The sequence below is a fragment of the Emys orbicularis genome, chromosome 1 (genome assembly GCF_028017835.1).
Source record: "Emys orbicularis isolate rEmyOrb1 chromosome 1, rEmyOrb1.hap1, whole genome shotgun sequence".
Lineage (NCBI taxonomy): Eukaryota > Metazoa > Chordata > Testudines > Emydidae > Emys > Emys orbicularis.
Window position 1 is genome coordinate 156,452,266 of NC_088683.1, and position 22,681 is coordinate 156,474,946.

General features: G+C 44.5%; 1 protein-coding gene across 1 annotated transcript in view; it reads left to right on the top strand.

Annotated features, from left to right (window-relative positions):
• The first annotated feature begins 9,131 nt into the window (after positions 1-9,131).
• Positions 9,132-22,681, top strand: part of USF3 (upstream transcription factor family member 3) — a 57,379-nt gene continuing 43,829 nt past the window's right edge. The window contains exon 1 of the mRNA XM_065417385.1: positions 9,132-9,145. The gene's annotated coding sequence lies outside the window, so the exon portion shown is untranslated. The remainder of the gene's footprint in view (positions 9,146-22,681) is intronic.

The window sequence follows — 22,681 nt, forward strand, 5'->3', positions numbered from 1 at the left end:
TGCTGTTACAGCTAAAACAAATAAGTGATATTGTGTTAATTCTTGATGGTGCCCTGTGATGTCTAGTAAATTTGAACCCAAAACCCCCACTGTTACATTCTCCTCCCCTGTGCTGTGATCCAGGGTCAGCAGCTATGCACAGAGTCTGTTTTGTAATGTGTGTGCTGACTTGGATGATTTTTTGGAATCTGCAACTGCCTCGTACTGAATATGGCTAAGATTGCCCCTGCCTCTTGATTAGGACTTTGTCTGAATGTGCCGGTGCACTGTGCAGCTTACAGATGCATCCTCAATGTTACGACTTTAAAATTGCAAGGGTAATCAAATTCTTTACAAATATGATGGTCCATTTTTAATCTAGATCATTGCCCTTGTACATCAGGAGCATGTTTTGTTTTTCTCAAACTCTTGAAAGTAAAACTTTTAAAAATACTGTTCAGAATAAACGTGCACTATTGGAGTTATGTCATCCACGATTTGTCTTGTGCATTTCTTGCAACTTAGCTTTGTTTTCCATCAATCCTTGGTCTGTCTGAAATCAGGTGTGGGGTTTTACTCAGGTTCTTCACAGGCCATGCAGCTTTCCTGTCCTGATGATCTTTAACAAATTGAGCAGCATGAACTGTGGTATGGATCTGGCAGTGTGGTGATTGCTGTGTATAAGTGACTATCGGGGAAGTGACTTTTCCAAAATCAAGGGCCACTCACTGAAATCCCCTGCCTTATGTGGGACCAGAGCAATTGTGGACACTGAGCTGATCTACTTCTGTGGTATTGCACAAGGAGAGGGACAGCAACACAAAACATGTTAGGCTTTGTAGGTTAAAAAACACTAAACCGTCTCTGGAAAATAATTGCCAGCCATTGCAGACCATGAAGAACAAATCGTGTGTTTCCTGTGAGAAATGCTACAAAAGCAGGCAGTTGTAGTCTGTACCTGTAGAAGTAAGTGGTCTTAAGGTGCAGAGAGCACTGTGAATCTGTTTTGGATCAAAGAAAAGGTCACTATTCATCCTGTTCCCACTGCTGCCCAGCCTCATCTTGTTCATAGCATCACTTGCTAGAGCTGGTCAGGAACGTTTTGACAAAACACTTTTTGCTGAAAAATGCCAATTCAACAAAACCAAAACTGTTAATACAAAACTAATTTCCAAACTTGAAAAATGTTGAAAAGGTTTTGATATCAAAAGATCTTGTTTCAAGATTTTCTAAATGAAAAAATTTCAAGTTTTGATTTGAAACTACTTGTTTAGAAATTTATAAAAAAATTTTTTTAAAAATTAATAAAAAAAAAAAGCTAAGGACAAAAGTGAAAAAATTGAAACAAAGCTTTGAAATTATCAAAATGAAATGTTCTGATTAACCTGAACCAACTTTTTCCATTTATTGGTTTGTAAAAACTTTTAAGTTGACTTTTTTCATCCTGATGTGGGATGGGAACTTTTTGAGATTTAAAAAAAAAAAAAAAAAAATCTTGCAGGATGGGAAAAATGATTCCTGCTCAGACCTACTTCTTTCCCTTTTTCACTTGCAATTTCCATTCCCACAGTTCTTTCCCACTATTACTCTCCTTTGCTTCAGCCCCCATAGCTACCCCCAAAAGCATATTTTATATTATAAATATATAACCCTGCATGCAAATTGCCAAGCACAATTCAGACACTAGTGCAATATCAATTATAACCTGGAGGAGTGTGTGACAAGGATTTTGGCCACACTTAGTTCCCTTACCTCCAAAAACAGCTGGAAATGCCCCAAACCTTTTCTTTTTTAAAGTTAGGCTATATTCTGATCTTAAACCACAGTGGAAGGGATCATCATCTAAGATGCTGCAGGAGGCAAACATGTTGCTGGACTTGGTCCATCACTGTAACCTTACCCTGGGAAGTGAAATTTAGACAATGATTGATTGAGATTTGGTAGTATTAAGAGGTTTCTTTAGGATTGTTGGTAGTGTCCTCTGTAAAAGAGGCATGGACAATCTGTCAGTAGTAGCTCCAGGCACTGCCTAAGAAGGGGCAAAACTTGCCTGTTTTGTTTTTTCTTTTTAAAAACCTCCCATTAACTCAGAGAAGGCTGTGAGAGACTCTTTAAGCACTACAAACAAAAGAAATGACCAAATTTAAAGTCCCGTATATACTCGTTCATTAGCCCATTCGTTTATAAGCCGACTCCCCAAGATGGTTAGATAAAAATAGCAAAAACTGTATGACCCTTTCATAAGCCGACCCTATATTTCCGGGGTTGGCAAACTTTGGCTCCTGGCCCATTAGGGTAAGCCGCTGGTGGGCCTGGACGTTTTGTTTACCACAGGTATAGAGCCCCTCAGCTCCCAGTGTCCGTGGTTTGTCGTTCCCAGCCTATGATTCCATAGAGTTTTAAATCATCAAATTTTAGTGTTGACCCGTTTATAAGACGACCCCCGCTCTTTGATGCGTCACTTTTTTACTACAAGTATTCGGCTTATGAACGAGTATATACGGTAATTGCAACATCTGTTTCCTTAATACATCCAGCAAAATTACTTTGTAGGTCAACTTTATCCCAAAATGCTAAATATGAGGCACCACAAGCTGCCCTAGAGTTAAGCTTCTGATGCAGTTTCTGTATAGCAGCAATTTTTCATAGTGCTCTAAAATGTATGTGTATAGTCAAACTGGCTTGAAAACTGCTGTGCAAGCAGATGTGATCACTTGATCAAGGGATTCCCAAGATACAAACTCCCCCATTAAAATTACCTGCTTTTAAAATTTTCAATTTAGCTTTTTGAGCAAAGCTGGACAATAGTATGGGCAGTACCCACATAACTTAGATCATGGGACTTGCCCTGCTCACTGCCATTGTCTTGTCACAAAAAAACCTGCTCCCAAAAGCAGTAGTTGAAGTTTTTGGTTCTGCAGTGTGGTGTGCCAGGCTGCTGTGAGCCTGGATAGAATGCTGTCGCTGAGCTACTAGCTGCACTCCTGCCAGAGCTGCAGATACCAGCTGTCGCTTGACTTACTGGGGAACCTGAAGGGCACAGCTGGTGCTAAAGCTGTATCAGGAGTGGAACTTAGAGCTCTGGTCCCACCAGCAGCTGCAGAAGCTGGCAAATTTGTGCTCCACACTGCATGTCTGCTTGCCCCTGGACTGCTCTCGTCACTTCTGCTGAGTCATCAGCTGAGGACTGCAATCTCTGTCCCTTGCAGTATTACAGCCCCCACCCTCCACTCCATTACCAAAGTCCATCTAGCATATCTTATCCAATTTGCCTTGTAGGTGTGTCTTTGCTGCTCACTGTCACCCAAAACACAGCACAGTTGAGGGATACGTGTCTTGCTTAGACATGCATCAATAATTTCATAATAGAAATGAAGAGAAGGAAACAGGCATCTGAAGTCTACATGATTTTGCTGTAAATGACAGACTATTCAACAAGTCTAAACTATGAGATGGACATAACCATGGGAATTAGGAGAATGTGAATTATGGTCTTGTCTACTGATTACTGTTTATATAGCTGCACTTCATACCCCTTATTGCTGACCAGGTCCTTTTACCTAGAACCCCCTGTGGATACAAAAATGTGGATCTGCAAGAATCAACATGTATCTGACCTGTGATCTGCACTCAGTTTTTTATCTACCTGCACTACACCCCCAGCAGCATGCTATCTCATAGTGCCTCTCAGGAGGAGCGGCTTGTGTGTGTGCATGTACTACATATAGCAGGGGTGGCCAAACCGCAGCTCCTGAGCCACGTGCGGTTCTTTTACAGTTGAAGTGCATTCTCCACCTACCAGACCGGGAGGGGGTAGGTGGGGGATAGCTCAGGGCTTCTGCCCTGCAGCAGGGTGGTGGGGCTTCAGCCCCAGGGGAGGCACTTGCTGGGGCTCGGGATTTCAGCAGGAGTGGGGCTGAAGCCCAGAGATCCCCTTCCCTGCAGGTTTAAAGCCCCAAGCCCCCCACTACCTTGCCACAGGGCAGAAGTCCCGAGATCCAGGTGGTGTGTCCGGCTCTTGAACTTCTGAAGATTATTGTACATGGTCAGAGGGTCAATAAGTTTGACCACCCCTGGTATATAGGATCTCAAAGGCGGGGAAGCAGCTGGCTGCAGCTCATAGCCTATGAGGATCTGGATGGTGGGGAAGCAGCCTCAGGGGCTATGGGCTGCAAGCAACTGCTTCTTGATCCATCACCTCCCCTTTTCTCTGTATATGGGGGGAGAGGGAATATAGGATCTGGAAGGCAGGGAAGCAGCCTATATTCCCTCTCCACTGCATACTGAGATGGGGAGGTGATAGATCAAGACAGGCAGCAAAATCCCCTGTGGTCTTATCACAACAGTTTAAGTAGCCAAGCTATTTAGGAAACCTCTCTGAATTTCATTATTGTGGTATAAGGTCAGTTGGAGAGGGAGGTAGCTGCTTCTGCTAAGTACGTAGGTATGGGGAATATAGGATTTGGAAGGCGGGGAGCAGCCTCATAGGCTATGAGCTGAGACAGCTGCTTCCCCACCTTTGAGATCCTATGTTTACGGCCCTGTGCAGATAAAAAATTTGTATCTGCATGTGATCTGCAAAATTGGTCCACAGATTTGCAGGGCTCTACTTATACCCCAATCCTACAAGACACTTGAGTATTAGCCCCCACCCCATTTTACGAGTGTGAAGCTGCTCAACATCACTTCAAGGAGACCTGACAATAGAAGCCAGGTCTTTCATATGGCAGATCCAAATCCACTCAACTACAGAGCTTCTCAGAATAAGTGTGCAGTTATGGGTGGTCTATAGACTGGACATACTAAGCTACCTCTCCTAACTGTGCAGTTAGAGAATTTGCTAAGATTGCCACATGGATATTGTCAAATTGCAAATGGAAGGGGAGGTAGTGTCAGGAATTCACAGGATCAGTGCTATGCCCCAGCTTTGGAATGGTCTCTGAAGGAACTTCTACAGTGTGCCAGACTCTCTAAAGGTCTCACTCTTCCTCCAGGATAAGCCATGTGACTTTACTGCTTCCTTAGGCAGGACCTCTGGCCTGCAGCACATCTGCTTCACACTGTGAGCTCTGTTCACCGAGTCTAGCTGAGACAGACCTCTGATGGAGATGTGTACACTTTTAGGGATCAATGCATGTCTCCAAGCATTGTCAAAACAGTAGGGTTTATTAGGCATCTGGAACACAATAGTCCCTAGGTTGACATAGAGTAGGGTGACCAGATGAGGGGAAGAAAATATCGGGACACATGATGGGGGGTGCCCGCCAGCAGAGCAAAAAAAAAAGCCGAGTCCTGCCCCGGCAGAGGGGGAAAAAAAAAAAAAAAAAAAAAGCCGAGTCCTGCCGTCTGGTCACCCTAACTTAGAGGAATGAAGAATAAAGCATAGCCCGTTCTGGTTAGATCAGAGCCTAGCCAAGCTGTAGTGAACCCCATTGTTCAAGCTCTGCTCTCTCCATCCGTCTAACCTCTGTCAGATTCCCGGGTGAGCCCTGAATGCTTCCTCCAGCCCACACTTAACCGACCCTCCTTTTAGCCATACTTCAAAAACAGACTTAAAAGAGAAACTGCAGAGCTACAATTCGTTTGCAAACTTAACACCATGAATTTGGGCTTGAATAGGGACTGGGAGTGGCTGGCTCACTACAAAAGCAATTTTCCCTCTCTTGGTATTGACACCTCCTCATCAATTATTGGGAGTGGACCACATCCACCCTGACTGAATTGGCCTTCAACATTGGTTCTCTACCTGTAATTCCCTTCTCTTCATGTGCCAATATATATTTATGCTTGTATCTGTAATTTTCACTCCATGCATCTGAAGAAGTGGGTTTTTTACTCATGAAAGCTTATGCCCAAATAAATCTGTTAGTCTTTAAGGTGCCACTGGACTCCTTGTTGTTTTTGTGGATACAGACTAACACGGTTACCCCTCTGATACTTGACTGCAAGCTAGAAGCAGGGCCTGCTGGGGCAAGACTATGTAAGAGACTGCCTTTCTCAGTAGGGGAGTGCAGAAATGAGGTGCGACCTTGTGTGTATTTCTCCATGATGGAAGACCAAGAAATAGCAATGAGAGCTTTCTAGTGTCTGAGGGTGGTGGGTCCTCATGGAGAGTGAACCAGGCACAGAACCCAAACCAGGTAGTGGTTTGCTGGGGATAGGCTGGTAGGGAAGACCCTAAACAAGCATTTCCCAAACTGTGGGACGTGACCCCTGGGGGGCTGCAAAAGTGTACCGGACAGTTGTGAGGCATGGGGGGGAAAAGAAAATGCAAGAAAGCATTTGTAAAGAAGAAGAAAAAATTAAAACAAAAAAAGGCACTGGCAGCCATGCAGTTCCTATTGGCACGCAGTTCACATGGGCCCTGGGAACGATGCTGGCATGGCATCCAGGTCCCACTCTGGTGGGCTGGGACCTCAATGTGCCAGCTGAGGATTCTTGTCCTCTGAGCACTGGTGACTGCTCACCAGCAGGGAGGGGTAAGGAGCAGGGATTGGGGAGGGGGATGCAGCTCGGCTCCCCTGTAGGCTGCAGCTCCTTGGGAAGGGGTGGATATAGAGGCCAATGGGCCAGGGGTGTCAGGCTGCTGATGAGGAGGGTTAGGCTTGGGGTGGAGCATGGCCAGTGACTGTTTTCTTCTGTGCCTCTGAGGTGGCAAACCTATTTATAACTTTTAATATAAATGTAGGATCCTACTATTGCCATGTTTGGAGTAGTGGGGTGCTCTAAAAACAGTTTTTCACATTTTTAATTTTCAAACCCCACCACCACCTTTCAGACCCCATGGGGCCACATTAAGAGAGGTGAGCCCAAAGGGAATGGTGGCATGAAAAAGTTTGGGAACCACTGTAGGTGTAAACAAAGTTAGAAACAGGCAGATGTAGGAAGTGGGGCACATAGCTGGTTTACAACATAGGGCCGTAAGGCTCCTGGAGTCGAGGGATGGCCCAGGCTCCCCTATAGCACTACCTGGAGGCAATGGTGGAAAAATCAAGAAGTGAAGGATTTTGGGAAATCTCCACAGCTAGTGGCAGAGTGACTGAAAATTTCTGTGACTGAAAGGGAAGGACTGTTTTGTTGTTTTGAACCTTTGTATACCCTAGAAGAAGAGATGTGATTTGACTGAATGTCCAAGTCAGCCTAGCAACCTGCAGAAGACAGTCTTCCATGGGGAAATTGCAGCACAGCTGTGCACCTCATGAGGGACCACATATATTAGACCTCTGACAAGCCCCCTGAGGGTTGGGAATGGTGGTCCTAAGAGGGGTGAGTTTCCCTCCTGCAGATCTCAGAAGGCCGACAGGAAGGAAGGAATATGTCATTTCTTCTATCTCCCCTCCCACTCCAATCCTCTGGCTACCTACACAGGTCTAGTAAATTCCCAATCCCAAACAAGCTAAATAGGGTTAGCTGTCTGCAGAGAGCCAAAATAGACTCATCAGGTATTAACAAACTCATTAAGGCTCATGGGGACATTATTAATTACCCTACTGTGGCTAAGGGAGGGGTGAACCTAAGGATTTTGAGCTGGGGGGGCGGGAGGGAGAGGTGTCTCTTAGGCTTATGAGAAGATGAGTAAGGCTCTGATAGGTAGCTGGGGATTCTCACATCCTGCAGACCTTGTTAAATCCACAGGAATAGATGAGAAAGCCCCCATTGCACCTACAAAACCCCTTGCTCTCCACTCCTTAATAATTGCAAAGATAACCTTCAAAAGGGGAGCTGAGTGTAAACCAATATAGTTTTGTCTGAGTCAGTGTGATGCCTAGAGGCATGTGAGGCCCTCCTTGGGCAAACCAAATCCAAGGAGTCCAGCAGACAACCCCGTCTCCCCCTCCCAGGGGGAAGCCCAATGCAGGAATTTCATAGGAGCTTTTGGGTGTATTGAATCTCCCTACAGGGGATTGAGCAAAAGAATGGCAGTGGCCCACCTTCACCCCAGCTTACGGTCATCAGCTCTGGCACTAGGTTCCCAGGGGCCAGGGCTCTGCTTGGAGTCAGAGCCAGCCTGAGGATACAAAGCGCTAGCCCTCAAGGGCAATGGCTTTCAACCTTTCCTGCTTACTTGTACCCCTTTCAGGAGTCTGATTTGTCTTGCATACCCCAAGTTTCACCTCACTTAAAGACTACTTGCTTACAAAATCAGACATCAAAATACAAAAGTGTCACAGCGGGCTGTTACAGAAAAATGGCTCATTTTCCCCATATAATTATAAATCATTTGGAATAGAAATATTGTACTTACACTTCAGGGTATAGTATATAAACAAATCACTGCATGAAATTTTAGTTTGCCCTGATTTCACTAGTGCTTTTTATGTTGCCTGTTGTAAAACTAGGCAAATCTCTGGATGAGTGGATGTAGCCCCTGGAAGACCTCTGTGTACCCCCAGCGGTACCCCCACCCCTGGCTGACAACAAGAGCTCTAGGGAATCTGAACCCTGGCATGGGGGGAACCCTCCCATTGGCTGCCTGTCCCAGCTGCCCGCCTCACCAGGAAGAACAGCCAATCAGCGCTGGGGCAGGGGGCCGTTCCCCGCCCTACGCACAGCAGGGGGACGAGGCTCTGCTCTGCCCTCCCCGCCCTCGGCGAGGGAGGGGATGGGAGCATTGGGGCGGGGCGGGGCCTGGCAGCGGAGGGGCAGGCGGGGTCGACCCCCAGCATCGGACAGTCCCCGCAGTGTTGGGCTCTGCTGGGGGCCGCAACAGCCGCCCGACTCGACAAGGACCCAAACCCATTTAGCGACTCCCTGCCAGCCTCTGCGCGCGCGCTTCCCAGCGTCTCCTTTAAGGAATATTCCCGCCCTCCGCTTCCTATTCCTGCTGCTCACTTGCTCCGCGGGTTGCCAATCACCAGCAGTTCCTGTTTTGTGCAACCTAAATTGTTGGCCGCTTTTACACTTCTGCAGCTTCTCTGTGTCTGATTGGTCAGTCCGGGGCAGCGATGGGTACGACGCAGATCTCCCCCGCGGCTGGCTCACCGATTGGTGCAGGCAACACAGCGTGTGGCTGTTGATTGGCTACTGCGGGCTGCGTGTGCGTCCAGCAGGTTAGGGTGCGAGTGAGGGGCGCTGAGGGGATCGGAGTGGAGCCTGTGGGGGACGCGGGGCGCCCGTCCGGAGGATGGTCCCCGCGGTGGGGCTGCCGAGTCTGCCCTGCCCGCCGGTGAGTGCCGCTCGCTGCCTGCGGGCGGAGCCGAAACCTGGGGGCGGGAGCTGCTGGGCAGGGGCCGGTGCAGCCTCGTCCCGTCCCGTAGCCGTTAACGGAGCGGGGCTCTGCGGGCCGGTGGCTGAGGGCGCTGGGGGAGGTGCCAGCTCCTTGGAGGGGGGCTGGTGCCGATGCCGATGGAGGGGACCCGAGCGACTCCCTGGAGAGGCAGGAGCGGGAAGCATCCGGCTTTGCCTGGGGCGCCGGCCCCCCGCGGGGAACCCCCGGAGCTGACCCGTGCTGTGAAACCCCCGTGCGCGCCCCCTTCTTTGTCTGTCTGTGCCGCCGGGTAAACCCGCCCCAAGGGAAGGGGGCCTGCTGTAGCCCTAGTACAGGTCAGCTCCGTTCAAAGGCTCCTTCGCTTGGTGAGTCCACAGGCCTCAATCTTGAGCTGGGATTCCCTGTTGGGACAGACCCAGGAGAGCAGTAGTTGTGTGTACGGCTTATAGCTGTTTTGGCCATGGGTGTGGGGCAGGAGAGGGGTAGTCAGTAGATGGACCATGGGCCACATCTGGACTTCCAGAAGCTTTTCAATAGGCCCTGAAATCTTATTTACTTATGATTATCATTGTTATTTTTTATTATTATTTTTCTCTGGAGTCTGGACCTTGACTATACCTTGACCAAGCAATTTGGACCTTGACAAAAAATAATTGACTATCCCTGGTGTGGAGCTTTTAATCAAAATAGTTACTCGGGTACAGCCCCTGTGTGGATGTACTTATAAGGAACACATATACCGTTATGTCAGTATAGCTTATTCTGCTTTTTCTATTGGAATAAACTATAACACTATAAATACCTTTATACTGCTGTAGCTGCATCCATACTAGGTGAAGCTGAAGCTGGTTCCTTAATCATGGGACTAGCTCTTTACTTGTGGTTCACAGTTTCTTATTCAAAGACCAAAATTATTTAAAAATATATCAACTACATTTTTAGAATGTTCATCAAGTTAATGTGAGTGAACGTGATTAACAGTTAAATTACCAATTACTTATCCGATTATTTAATATACAATTAAGGAGTTGGGGTTTGACTAGCTGTACATAACAACAACACCCCAAGAGAGACCGACATCCCTGCGACTTAGTGCTCTGAAGGAGAGGGATATGCCACTCCCCAAACTGAAACCTTGTTTGTGAGCAATATGCTGCCACTTGTCATGCCTCCATCCCACTTCTATGATCGAGGTTGAATAAGGAGCTGGCTTTTGATTGGCTATATGACAAAATTACTGGATCATCCTAAGTGACCTATTCCTGCAACTGCTGTTCCATTATGAAGCGATAAGGCTATGTCACTCCCAGAGATGAATCTTGATTTCTGATTTGACAAATATATTTACCAAATTTTTATTTTATTTTCTTCGTTCGTAAATATGCAGTATGCATGTAAAAATCAGAAAAAAGCAATATTCACCAGTTCATTGCAAATCTAGCTGTAATACTTTTACAGAAATTATATCTGCAAATGTAATCTGTAAGAATTTAGATTTATTAGATAAATTAAGAATAGGAAAAATGTCTAAATTTATTAACATTTATTTGTAGCAACTAAAAACTTTTATGATTAATCTAGTGTCTTTTGTTTGTTATGCAAGAAAAATAATATGGAGATGGTACGTGGGCACAGTTGAGTACCAAATATACATATCTATTAATTGTATGGAAACATACAAAGTCTAGCTTAATGCATATTGCTGCTCTGAGTGGTTTCTGATGGCTTCTAAGAGATAGAAAACACTGAACCTTATGAGTGTTCACACAAACATTCACATAAAGGAATATTACCTTATCCTATATACTACAGTTAGCTGAACCAGCTAGTATCTTTAGTGTTGTTGCTATACAAGTCTCACAGTAGCATTGTGACTTGGTACTCTTTTATGGAATTTGAATAACTCTGTATCTGTGGCTAGAATATCTCCACCTTCTTTCCCTTTTAATTCTAAAATTCCATAACTGAAATGCCTATTCTGAGTTTGACCAAGTTTATGGAAAAATGCAAAATGATTCCCAACGTTTCATGTTATCCCAACAACTTCGTACCTATAAACTTTAGGCTTTAAACTAGGTTCGCTGAGGGATGGAGGCCTAAGCCCTGAGGAAAGTGGGGAAGTGGGATACCAGGAGGAAACACAAGGAGGAGGGTGCAACAGGGGAGGCCTCCTGATCCCTACTGAGAAAGTAGGGCAGTCAGCTAGTTATCTTGGGTACCTGTACACAAATGCAAGAAGCCTGGGAAACAAGCAGGAAGAATTGGAAGTCTGGCACAGTCAAGGAACTATGATGTGATTGGAATAACAGAGACTTGGTGGCGTAACTCACACGCCTGGAGCACTGTCATGGATGTGTATACACTGTTCAGGAAGGACAGGTGGAGGAGTTGCACTGTATGTAAGAGAGTGGTATGATTGCTCAGAGCTCCAGTATGAAACTGGAGAAAAGCCTGTTGAGAGTCTTTGGATTAAGTTTAGAGGCAAGTGCAACAAGGATGATGTCATGGTGCACATCTGCTATAGCCCACCAGACGATGAGGTAGACAAGACTTTCTTCGGACAACTAACAGATGTTTCCAGATCATAGGCCCTAGTTCTCATGGGGGACTTCAATCCCCCTGAAATCTGCTGGGAGAGCAATACAGCAGTGCACAGACAATCCAGGAAGTTTTTTTGGAGAGTGTTGGGGATAACTTCCTGGTGCAAGTGCTGGAGGAACCAACCACGGGCCATGCTCCTCTTGACCTGCTGCTCACAAACAGGGAAGAATTGGTAGGGGAAGTAGAAGTGGGTGTCAGCCTGGGCAGCAGTGACCATGAGATGGTCGAGTTCAGGATCCTGACAAAAAGAAGGAAGGAGAGCAGCAGAATACGGACCCTGGACTTCAGAAAAGCAGACTTTGACTCTCTCAGGGAAGTGATGGCCAGGATCCCATGGGAGGCTAATATGAGGGGTAAAGGAGTCCAGGAGAGCTGGCTGTATTTTAAAGAAACCTTATTGAGGATGCAGGAACAAACCATCCCAATGTGCAGAAAGAATAGCAAATATGGCAGGCAACCAGCTTGGTTCAACAAAGAAATCTTTGGTGAGCATAAGCACAAAAAAGAAGCTTACAGGAAGTGGAAACTTGGACAGATGACTAGGGAGGAGTATAAAAATATTGCTCGAGCATGCAGGGGTGTAATCAGGAAGGCCAAGGCACAATTGGAGTTGCAGATAGCAAGAGATGTGAAGGGTAACAAGAAGGGTTTCTACAGCTATGTTAGCAACAAGAAGAAGGTCGGAAAGTGTGGGACCTTTACTGAATGGGGGAGGCAACCTAGAGACAGATGATGTGGAAAAAGCTGAAGTACAAAATGCGTTTTTGTTTGTTTGTTTGTTTTTGCCTCGGTCTTCACAGACAAGGTCAGCTCCCAGACTGCTACACTGGGCAAAACAGTATGGGGAGGAGGTGAGCAGCCCTCAGTGGTGAAAGAACAGGTAAAGGACTATTTAGAAAAGCTGGACATGCACAAGTCCATGGGGCTGGATGCAATGCATTAGAGAGAGTTGGCTGATGTGATTGCAGAGCCATTGGCCGTTTTCTTTGAAAACTCGTGGCGATCAGGGGAGGTCCCGGACAATTGGAAAAGGCAAATATAGTGCCCATCTTTAAAAGGAAGGAGGAGGATCCGGGGAACTATAGCCCCACCTCAGTCCCTGGAAAAATCATAGAGCAGGTCCCCAAGGAATCCATTTTGAAGCACTTGGAGGAGAGGAAGGTGATCAGGAACAGTCAACATGGATTCACCAAGGGCAAGTCATGCCTGACCAACCTGATTGCCTTCTATGATGAGATAACTGGCTCTGTGGACATGGGGAAAGCGGTGGACGTGATATACCTTGACTTTAGCTCAACAGGTAGTGATCAACGGCTCGATGTCTAGTTGGCGGCCAGTATCAAGCGGAGTGCCCCAGGGGTCAGTCCTGGGCCCGGTTTTGTTCAACATCTTCGTTAATGATCTGGATGATGGGTTGGATTGCACCCTCAGCAAGTTCGCAGATGACACTAAGCTGGAGGGAGAGGTAGATATGCTGAAGGGTTAGGAATAGGGTCCAGAGTGACCTAGACACATTGGAGGATTGAGCCAAAAGAAATCGGATGAGGTTCAACAAGGACAAGTGCAGAGTCCTGCACTTAGGATGGAAGAATCCCATGCACTGCTACAGGCTGGGGACCGACTGGCTAAGCGGCACTTCTGCAGAAAAGGACCTGGGGATTACAGTGGATGAGAAGCTGGATATGGTCAACAGTGTGCCCTTGCTGTTAGCCTTCTTGGCAACATATTGGGCTACATTAGTAGGAGCATTGCTAGCAAAGCGAGGGAAGTGATTATTCCCCTCTATTCGACACTGATGAGGCCACATCTGGAGTATTGCATCCAGCTTTGGGCCCCCCACTACAGAAAGGCTGTGGATAAATTGGAGAGAGTCCAGCAGAGGGCAACAAAAATGATTAGGGGACTAGGGCATAACTTATGAGGAGAGGCTGAGGGAACTGGGCTTATTTAGTCTGCAGAAGAGAAGAGTAAGGGGGGATTTGGTAGGAGCCTTCAGCTACCTGAAAGGGGGAGGGGGTGGGATTCCAAAGAGGATGGAGCTCAGCTGTTCTCAGTGGTGGCAGATGACAGAACAAGGAGCAATGGTCTCAAGTTGGAGTGGGGGAGGTCTAGGTTGGATATTAGGAAAAACTATTTCACTGGCAGGATGGTGAAGCACTGGAATGGGTTACATAGGGAGGTGGTGGAATCTCCATCCTTAGAGGTTTTTAAGGCCTCGCTTGACATAGCTCTGGCTGGGATGATTTAGTTGGTGTTGGTCCTCCTTTGAGCAGGGGGTTGGACTAGATGACCTCCTGAGGTCTCTTCCAACCCTAATCATCTATGATTCTATAATCACAATACCTTTGCTTTAACAAACTCTGTTATGCAGATAATTTTGATAACGACTTCTATTGACCTAATCAGTGTTTGAAACATTTTAAATATTAATTAGGGCTGTCGATTAATCACAGTTAACTCACGTGATTAACTTAAAAATTAATCACAATTTAAAAAAATTAATCGCGATTAATCACAGTTTTAATTGCATGGTTAAACAATAGAATACCAATTGAAATTTATTTAATATTTTGGATGTTTTTCTACATTTTCATATATATTGTGTTGTAATTTAAATCAAAGTGTACATTATTTTTTATTACAAATATTTGCACTGTAAAAATGATAAAAGAAATAGTAGTTTTCAATTCACCTCATACAAGTACTATAGTGCAATCTTTGTTTTGTTTTTGAGTGCAGATATGTATTAAAAAAAAATCTACATTTGTAAGTTGCACTTTCACGACAATGTAAAACTTTAGAGCCTACACGTCCACTCAGTTCTACTTCTCATTCAGCCACTTGCTAAGACAAACAAGTTTGTTTACATTTACTGGAGATAATTCTGCCCTCTTCTTATTTACAATGTCACTAGAAAGTAATAACAGGCATTTGCATGGCACTTTTGTAGCTGGCATTGCAAGGTATTTATGTGCCAGATATGGTCAACATTTGTATGCCTCTTCATGCTTTGGCCACCATTCCAGAGGACATGCTTCCATACTGATGACGCTCGTTTAAAAAAAAATACGTTAATTAAATTTGTGACTGAACTCCTTGGGGGACAATTGTATGTCCCTGCTCTTTTTTACCCACATTCTGCCATATATTTCATGTTATAGAAGTCTTGGACGATGACCCAGCACATATTGATCATTTTAAGAACACTTTTTCACTGCAGGTTTGACAAAACGCAAAGAAGGTACCAATGTGAGATTTCTAAAGATAGCTATGGCACTTGACTCAAGGTTTAAGAATCTGAAGTGCTTTCCAAAATCTGAGCGCGACGGGGTGTGGAGCATGCTTTCAGAAATATTGCGAGAGCAATACTCAGATGCGGAAACGAAAAAACCCGAACCACGAAAAAAGAAAATCAACCTTCTGCTGGTGGCATCTGACTCAGAGGCTGAAAATGAACATGCGTTGGTCCACACTGCTTTGGATTGTTATCGAGCAGAACCCGTCATCAGCATGGACGCATGTCCCCTTGAATGGTGGTTGAAGCATGAAGAGAGATATGAATCTTTAGCACATCTGGCACGTAAATATCTTGCGATGCGAGCTACAACAGTGCCATGAGAATGCCTGTTCTCACTTTCTGGTGACATTGTAAACAAGAAGCGGGCAGCGTTATCTCCTGCAAATGTAAACAAACTTGTTTGTCTGAGCGATTGGCTGAATAAGAAGTAGGATTGAGTGGATGTGTAGGCTCTAAAGTTTTACATTGTTTTGTTTTTGAGTGCAGTTTTTTTTTTGTACAAAATTCTGCATTTGTAAGTTCAACTTTCATGGTAGAGATTGCACTACAGTATTTGTATTGGGTGAATTGAAAAATACTTTTTTTTTTTTTTTTTACAGTGCAAATAGTTGTAATCAAAAACAAATATAAAGTGAGCACTGTACACTTTGTATTCTGTGGTGTAATTGCAATCAATATATTTGAAAATGTAGAAAATATTTAAATAAATGGTATTCTGTTATTGTTTAACAGTGTGATTAATCACAATTACTTTTTTTAATCACTTGACAGCCCTAATATTAATGCTATGTCTAAGCTACAAGTTCTACAGAGAGGGCAGATAAAGGATTTTTCTGGGAGTTGGCATATTTCCTTTCTGTCTGAATAGTCAGCAAATGATATCTGAAAAAACATGGATTACTACTGTGAGATGCATCTGTCAAAATTTGTCTTGTTTTCTTCCAATGTATTTGCTATCATGCACAAAAATATCTGATGGAAATAGATAGTAGTGGGTCAAATTTTTAATCTTTCTGTGATCAGACTTAACTGCAAGTGTAATGAGTGAAATGCATGGCTCACCATTATAAAATGATATGTATTCAATTGACTTAATCCATTGCACCTGTTCCCTTTGACGCTGATATAAAATAAGTAAAGTTAGTATCCATTGTAATAAAAGTAATTAATTGAACAATTGTTGCTGCCGTTAATGCTGACCACTGGCGACACCTATGTTTAAGCATTTGTATAAGACCTGTTTTGCACAGAAGGGAAGTTTCTTCATGAATTTCTGCATAATTTGGTCCTGTCTGCCTTCCATAAGGAGATTTTTCATGTTCTCTAATCCTTACACAACCAACTGCTTCACAAAACATCCATATGGAGGGGGAAACTTTGATTAAAACTATGGGCACAGAAGAGCCAGTTGCAGGATTCAGGGATTTTCAAGTCTGAGGGGATTAGTAGATCATCTAGGCTGACCTGTATATCCCCAAAGAATTTCATCCAGTTACCCCTCTATTAAACTCATTAACAACTTTTGTTTTGACTAAAATATCTTCTACAATGGTATCCACTCTTGAGTTGAAGACAGCATTTCCCTTGATAGTCTGTTTCAATTGTTCATAATCTTCATTATTAAAAATGTGCGCCTAATTTCTAATTTGAATTTCTGTCTTCAGCTTCCAGCCATTGCTTCTTGTTCTGCTTTCCTTTGCTAGATTAAATAGCCCCTCAGAATCCAGTATTTTGTCCATGTGAAGATACTTATACATCATAATCAAGGTGTGTCTTAGTCTTCTTTTGGATAGGCTAAACAGACTGACGTCTAACTTTTTCACTGTAAGACATTTCTCTAGCCCTCAAATCATTTTTGTGGCTCTTTTCTTTGCCCTCTCCAATTTTTCAACATCCTTGTAACAGGGTCAGCTACCTCCTGTGCATCCCCTTGAGGTCAGAAGTGGCTCTGTGGTGCCCTGCCTCAGTTTCCCCTCTTGATGCTTCAATAAGTTCAAAACAGACTTTCACCAGTCCAGTAACAGCCCTTCTTGGGGGGGGGGGGGGTCTAGTTTTATTCACAAAGTTTCACAACAAACCAAATCCTCCCCTCAGCCTTTAGAGACACAGCCCCTCCACCCTCAGGTATTGCCTTTTCTTTTGCTTTCCGAGGGCAGGTCTACACTATTGCTTAAGTCAATCTAACTTGCATCACACAAGGGTGTGAAAAAGACCCTCCGAGCGATGCACATCACAGTGACCTAAGAACTGTCCAGACCAGTCTGGAGGAGGATGCAGTTGGGGATTCCTACCCCCATATATATGGTCTCTGGATCTGATGTACGCTTACTTTCCACTTCCATTAATCATGATGGTTCTCAGAAAGTTCAGGCAGAATGTTCATAGTAGTTCCAGTGTGGCTGAGGTAGTTATGATTCTTGGACCTAAAAAATCCAGCCTCAAAAAAAATTGCCTCTCCAGCCAAGTGTAATCTCAGACTGTCAAGTCCTCCATCTGGATCCACACTTCTTACATCTCACAGCAGGGATGTTGGCTGGCTAACAATAGTTGAGACAACCTGTTCAGCTGAGGCACACAATATTCATCCACAATAGAAAGAACTCTACGAGGTGTACTTTGCCAAATGGAAATGACGCACTGTCTTTGCTCAAAGACAGTTATTTCAGCCTCTAGCTCAGGTACCAGTCATCTAGATGTACCTTTTTATCATTAAAGAATTCCGTACTCTCAGTGAGCACCCTGACTGTCTGACCTTATTAGTCAGTTTTGTTTTTCACCCTACAGTGGCTTGGTTTGTAAAAGGCCTTGTGACGGTATATCTCCTAGTCAGACAACCTCCTCCTTACTAAGATCTGAATTCTAAATCTTGTACTGGCAGGGTTAATTGGCCCACCTTTCAAGCCATTATTTAAACATTTTCCTGTTTCATCTTTCCATCAGTATAGACTCTCAGGTAGGGGAGATAAGAGCATTAATGGGAGACCCCTAATTACGATTTTTCATAAAGACTGGGTGAAAGACAAGTGAGACCTCACCCTAAATGTATGCTGAAGCTAATGTCACTTCCATCTAAGCAATTTTTGCACCTACTTGTTTTTTTTTTTAAAATGTGGTTTTGGGAAAAATAAGTGAGGTTACGCTTTAGATATTCATATGGTGCTCTCTTTCTACATTGATAGCACTAAAACTCCTAGGGTGCTTCTACAGTGCACCCTTCTTTTGGCAGCGTGTAGTGTATGTACATGCACAGTCCACCTACCATGGGTATAAATTACAGTCTAGTCAGTGAGACATGGCTTAGCCGAGTAGAGACATGCCTGAAGGGTGTGGGTATGTACCTACCTGACTCCCCTCTTGACACTGCTGTTTTGAGCGGTGTAGTGTTCCTCTGCCTGCCCACTTCTGGAGCCTTTTTCTGCCACAGGAAAAGGTTCTGGCACGGGGGAGGCAGCTGAGAGGAGCATTTCACTGTGGCGTGTAGCAACACACACACTACAGACTGCCACCAGTGGTGTGTAGTATAGATGCAGCCTTAGAGCGTTCCCCAGATCGTTCATAAATTATGGAAATGGTGAAAAGTCAAGCCATTTCAACAGACTTTCTAATGGGCTTTCTACTTGTATCAGCCTCTGCTATGAATGTGCCAACATAGACCCACCAATGAGTGACAGCTCATTCCATAAGAGCACAAGCAGCTTCTTTGAGAAATGTTCCAGTACTAGAAATATGTATGGCAGCTACCAAGAGTTCAGAGCACACACTTACTCAGCATTACTCCATAGTTTAAGTATCAAGATATGATGCTAATTTTGGTAGGGCTGTCCTACAATCATTGGTTAGACTTGCTGCACCCACCTCTTGTAATATAGGTGAATCACCAATAGTAGAATGTATGTGGACAAGAACTCAAAGAATAGGAAACTGTTACATACCTTACAGTAAATGTATTTCTTTGAAATGTGATGTCTATATGTAGTCCATGACCTGCCTTCCCACCCCCCCTGTTATGTAGTCTGACACCTGGATTCTGTATTTGCAAAAAAGTGAGACACAGGTGGGATTGCCCTGCCCTTTATGCCTTTGGTTGGAAGCACAAGGACAGTCAGGGCACAGGCAATGCACACCAATAACAGAATATATATTGACAACATATGTTGAAGAGCCACTCATTGGAGATAGCAGTTACTTTTCCTCGTAATTTTGTGAAACTTTCACTTTGAGTTGAAATTTTCCAGCACTCTTCTCTGCCTCAAGGGGATTTTTTTTTTTTTTTTTTTTTTTAATCTAAACACTTGTAAATTTAAGAGTGAGCACTAAAGGCAATGGGAGAAATTTTGGTAGAGATGTCTTTCAGTGTTGGAGGGGAAACTGGCCTGAAATTTGTAGTGCACGTAATATTTTGAACTGTTTCCCAATGTACTAACAGAGAGAGGACCACACTGCACATGCATGAATGAATCCACTTTATAGGGGACAATGTTGCACAGTGAATGAAGTAGAGCTCTAACCTCATAGTTTTGCAGTATGCTGGAAAAAAATAGTAAGCAGAAGAGTGCTGTAATAAACATTTGTAGTCAATAAGTAAGCTCCTATGGAGCTCTGTCTCTACCTAACTGCATACTGGTTACTACACTTTTACACATACTTCCCTTGCCTCTTCGCTACACAACTAGGTACACATTTGTATGGTCTTCAGATAGTGCCTGGAAAAACTCATCAAGGAATGAATTTTTTTTTTTTTTTTTTTTAAGAAGTAAAATCTTTGGAAACTCCATGCAGAAAAATGTTTGAGGAAAAAATACTTAAACACTGAAAAGTAAGGAATTGCAAAATTAAGGTGGCACATACACGTATAACTTGCTCCTTTATATGTGTATGTTTACAATGGTCTAGCAATTATGTATAGCTGTCCCCTTCGCTTCTGATCTATTAAGTTAAATGTCACTCTGCTGCCTCAGTGAATGAGAGCTATTCACACTGAATCACAGAGGAGTGATGTGGAAATAATAGTGCATGATCATGTAGGATGATCAAACTAGATGAACAAGCATCTCAAACAGGTTATTAAGAGAAAGCAGAAAGCCAAAAAGAAATAGACGAAGGGATGGATCAGCCAGGAAAACTACCAGTTGGAAGCCTGAAAGTGTAGGTGAAAAAGTGAGAGAAGCCAAACAGCATTGGACCTTGCAGAGGTAATAGGTTGCTTAGTCCACTTCAGACCAGCTTTCAGTGAGCAGCATCTGCCCTATTTCCAGGAAACTGTTGCTCCTAATGATTTGAAGGACAAACAGCTAAGAGGAAGTGGTCAGAACAATCTTCATCAACTGATGAGTGAGGAGGGAGAATGACTTCTTTCATGGAGCAAGACTTTTGAGTGCTGATTGTGGAGAAGGAGAGGAGATGGACAGAGCAACAGATGGATGATCAGACATCACTGTTGGCTGCCACAATGGAAGCCCACCAGTGCCACTATCTCTGACTTAAATTAGAACCCCAGTTTGCCTTAGCTACTCTTCACAAATTCCCCTGTAGCAAGCAGACTACTACTCCTTATCTCCATCCCAGAAACCCTTCCTTTCATGACCAAGACAAAACTCTCATGGTGTTCACTAGTGACGCTTTCATGTATGTTATGTTTTGGTTAGTTTACTGGTGCTTGCAAATAAGCTTGGCTCCTTGAAGTGAGAGGAGAGTGTACTGTGTAGGAAATCCATCACAGCAGCTCGTGGTGGCATAAACTGCAACTGATAGGGCTTTGAGTAAAGATATAAAATTAGGCCGTTGTTTTTATGGAAAACTGTATGTGACAGGGTTTTCCATGGCCTAATGGCTCAGTCATTGATCTTGTAGTCAGCAAGGCCAGAGGGGGAAGTATGGGGACCCGGGTTCTCCCTCTCCACCGGATCCCAGCCCAAGGTCCTGTGTAGTTCAACCCCTAAACAGGGAAGATAGGTCTCCCTCCTGGCTGGGGGTCAAGACCAGTTTCCCTGGGCTATTTCCTACAAGTTTCTTTAGTTTGGTGCATGGCCCTGCTAGTCCAGTTGCCCCGCAGTTGGGGCTTATTTGCAGACTCCCCTTGGTAGAGGAAGCTTTACTTGCCTCAAGTGGCTGTGCTGGCTGGCAGTTTGATCCATCCCTTTGGGCAGGCAGGCAGAGAGCTTCTGCCTCCTTGCCAGTCAGACTCCAACTGAGCCAGGCTCCCTTCTTTTTCTTCCCTCTCCAGGCCTGGCATTGGCTGCAGGTATAGCAGGATGGAGGGGGCCTAGCTGAACCCAATGGTGTTCTTTAACCCCCACTGTGCCAGATGGCAGCATCTTTGCTCCCTCACACTGTATTAAATAGCTAAAACTAGGGATCACATTCTGGCCACAAAGAGTTACCCTTGTCTACAATTCTCACCCTCGTTGAGGTGACTAACTTAGGTCAGCTAACGTACATTGTTAACATACACTTTGTGGTGGTGATGCCTTCCCCATCCTGTCCCTGTTATGTAGCTAAGGCTTCAGATCCAAGGCCTGTCAGTCTGGCACTTTTCAGTATTTGAATTCATTGGGGTTAATCAACTAGAAAAAGTTAGTGTGCAGCAGAATGTTGAAGTAACAAAAGACGGATGTCCTCCTTCTCCTCTTTCACATGGTTTGGGGCATATACCGAGATCTCTGTTCTCAGTCCTCTCCATGTCAGACAGTCTTCATAGTGGGAAGTCCTCCATGGCAGCTGGAGGCAGACCAGATCTTTGCTCTGAGTCTGGGCTTAGGACTGCCCCGCAGGAACAACTTTCCAGAGATCTCTGCCTCCAGGCAGCACACATGACAGCCTGTGCAGAGCTTTCACAGGTGGTGTTCGTTTGTTTGTTTGTGGGTGGTTTTTTTTTTTTTTTTTTAAACTAATAATCTCAAGTTTCTTCATTGGCTTTGAGGTTTTTCTCCTCAAAACAACTAAACTTTTTTTTTTTTAATGGCTTTTTGAGGAGGATTTAGAGAACAGAACCTTCAAATGAAAGAAATGGCAGAGACAGCAGGCTGCAGCAACTCCAGCTCCTGGCCACATGTTGGTAGTGTCCATGCTGAGACTGCTGAGTAGGTCTCATGGAAGCTCCTTTCACTGAGACTAGGCCAGAATCAGTAGCATGGAACTAGGATTAAGTTTTTTCAAGACCCCTGCCTCACCTTAAGCGTGGGACTGCTATTCCCACTGTTTGTAGCATACATAGGAAAACCTCCTAAATCTGCTGGGGAGGAAAGGTCACCTGCATAGCAAGAAGGAGGAAGAAATACCTGTTCCCAGCCAGCACGTAAGCAAGGTCCATGTGGAGATGGCTGAGAAGACTGCAAACATCTCTTCTTCGCACAGATATTTTACCTGCAAGGCCTCAGCTGCTATGGAAGGTATTAGGTCCAGTGACCTTTCTGATACCAATGAGTCATTTATCTCCAATAGCTCTGGCTCACTCATTGTGTGTGATCTGTCCCCACTCAGCCTGGACCCAGCAGGAGGGAGTTTAGGATAAAGTGATTTAGATCCCCTTCTGTGTGAGATGAACCTACCTCCTCTTCCCGTCTAGCCTCTGAGGGTCCCATAGGAGGTCACAAAGT